Source organism: Armigeres subalbatus, unplaced genomic scaffold (genome assembly GCF_024139115.2).
Source record: "Armigeres subalbatus isolate Guangzhou_Male unplaced genomic scaffold, GZ_Asu_2 Contig421, whole genome shotgun sequence".
Taxonomy (NCBI): domain Eukaryota; kingdom Metazoa; phylum Arthropoda; class Insecta; order Diptera; family Culicidae; genus Armigeres; species Armigeres subalbatus.
In genome coordinates, this window is record NW_026943174.1 from 89,417 (window position 1) to 91,868 (window position 2,452).

The 2,452-nt window shown below is 43.3% G+C and overlaps 1 pseudogene; it reads right to left on the reverse strand.

Moving 5' to 3' along the window:
* Positions 1-1,483: 1,483 nt before the first annotated feature.
* LOC134204140 (uncharacterized) lies at positions 1,484-1,864 on the reverse strand (annotated as a pseudogene).
* Between the last annotated feature and the right edge of the window lie 588 nt (positions 1,865-2,452).

The following is a 2,452-nucleotide window of genomic DNA, read 5'->3' on the forward strand; positions in this document are numbered from 1 at the left end:
ATTGGCAATAAATAACTTTTAGCATGGAAATTATCACAACAGCCTGGTACATAAATAAATTAGGCATGGGTGGCTCTTAAATGAGCTGACAATATTTTGGATACTGGTGGAATAGTCTAATTCAAATGTTTGACAGCCTCATTTCCCATCCAATTTAACCACACAAATAATGTCTGTAGCGACTTCATAAATTAATAAGACAATTACGACATAAAATTTAGAAAAAAATTGGTTACATTTCTGTCTTCTACAGCACTGCTATTGAAATCTGGCAGCATCCACGAGGCTCAACCACAATGTGAACCACATCGAAAAGGCCTCAAAATAAAATTAGCTTGGTAACTAATAAAGCAATTATCGTTGTCTACGACCGTGGCAAGCATTTCAACTAGCTGTTGTACATGTTGCAGCAATTATGTTGATAATTAACTGTACCTGCCATATCGAATGCGTCTACCGCCTTGTAGCAGCGATAGAAATACTCACACAGTGTTAAATTACAATCTCTCGAAAACAAAAAACACAACAGCGAGATCCTATTTACATGTGCAAAGAGCAAGGCTTTAGATGATATCTTTCATCAAAAATATCTAGCTTCATTATTCTTGGAACCACACAATAAAGATGAGCAAAACAACTTTCCATCATCTTTATACACTTTCCAGATTAAAAATGCTTATCAAAAGTTTTAGGGATTTCACTTTAGGAAAGCTATGCAAATTATAGGAAAAACCCGACTTATCCACACAGCGGTGCTGTTGCCTGTCTCGTTCACTAAGAGAGATAGCAAGCATATCAGAAAAGTGAAAATAGCATCGATAAGTAGATGGTCAAATTATTTCAATTTATTTTTGCTTATTAAAGCAGGAAAGTAGCATGTTGCGAGCAAGTTATATGTGTATATGTGCCGAAAAAGCGATTTTTCTCTTGTTATCTTGGCATAAATATTTTTACCATAACTTTTAGACCAAACGTAGTAGTTTCAATCGAATTATCTGGAATGAAAACCTAATATTCTTTTAAAATCTCTCTTATGTTGCCCTACGGCTTTGAACAGAATAGGGAATGAATTATTCCCTGAAAGAGCAACAAAGAATCAGTAACGCACTTTTACGGAACAAATATTTTTATTATTCACATAACAACAGCTCCCATTCAACTGTAGGAAACAGTTTTCTTTCATTTCCATTTGAAACACAGCACAGAATTAACAAAAAAAAAGATTTATGAATAAGAGCAGATCTCAAACGAATGAAGTCCACCTCAGCCATATTCCGAGTATTCTATAGAGCTAGAAAGTCTGAGCACTGGCGGTAATTATCGTTGATGGTTTCTTTGGCGAATTTACCATCCGTGGAATCCTCCGTACTTGAGCACTGGGCAGGGGCAGCATGCACGTATGTGAGGCAGCATACTTAACTACTGGGGCCGGGCGTGAACCACTGGAGCAGGAGCGGCATTTCACCACTGGAGCAGCGCGTACTTAACAACTGGCGCGCAGAACCACCGGAGTGTACCTGGTGGATGGAGCGTAACTGGTCGCAGCCGGGACGGCAGCCTTCACGATGGTCGGAGCAGGAGCCACGGCGTGGACCGCCGGAGCAGCGTGTACCACCGAAACCACCGGAGCCGGAGCGGCGTATTTCACCACAGGGGCCGGAGCGCAGGCAAACGACGAGAGCCATGCCCAGCGAATCCATGACCGTCGAAACCATGGCCATCGAACCCATGACCGTCAAACCCGTCGAGGAATCCGGGAGCCGCACTGGCAGCGCGATGCAGGCAAAGATGATCTAAAAGTCGGATGAAGCTCTCAGCTTGAAAATCGACTCAATTCTAAACAGAAACTCACCAGGAATTTCATTATGGCAAACTTAAAGTCACTTAACTATGTATCACTAGACCTGAGACGATTTGAGATCACGAAAACCGGCTGATTAATTGGAAACACTCCAAACACTAACTGCCATTAACCGATCGACCCGTGGCCTTATATACCCTTTCGGTGGATGATCTCCACCATGAGAAATGTCGCACCACCGCAGGGACGCTCGTTCTGTGAAAGAGGGGTTGACACAAGTTCTAACTAGATCGCAGTGAACCAGCCAGCCAATCTGCTGCAGTCAGCCCTCGAAATGTCCTAATGTGATGAGCTATTCTTTTCCTCTTCGCCGGCCACGCGATCGGTCACTGCGGATGATTGAACCAGTTTGTGCTCGTGCTCGAGCTTCTCAAAAGATGCAGTTCGGTACCAGCAGCAATAGCAGATTCATGCAGCCTCAAATGCAGCGGCTGTTAGCCGCAGGAACTTATAAATAAATCATTGAGAAAATCCGCTGAAGACAGATCCGCTTTTTTGACCTAGTCACTGCAATACACCGCCGCGCCGGTGCAAGTGCATTGATGCGGTTGCGTGCTGCAGGCTGATGTTGATCTTTGACTCGTCCATCAA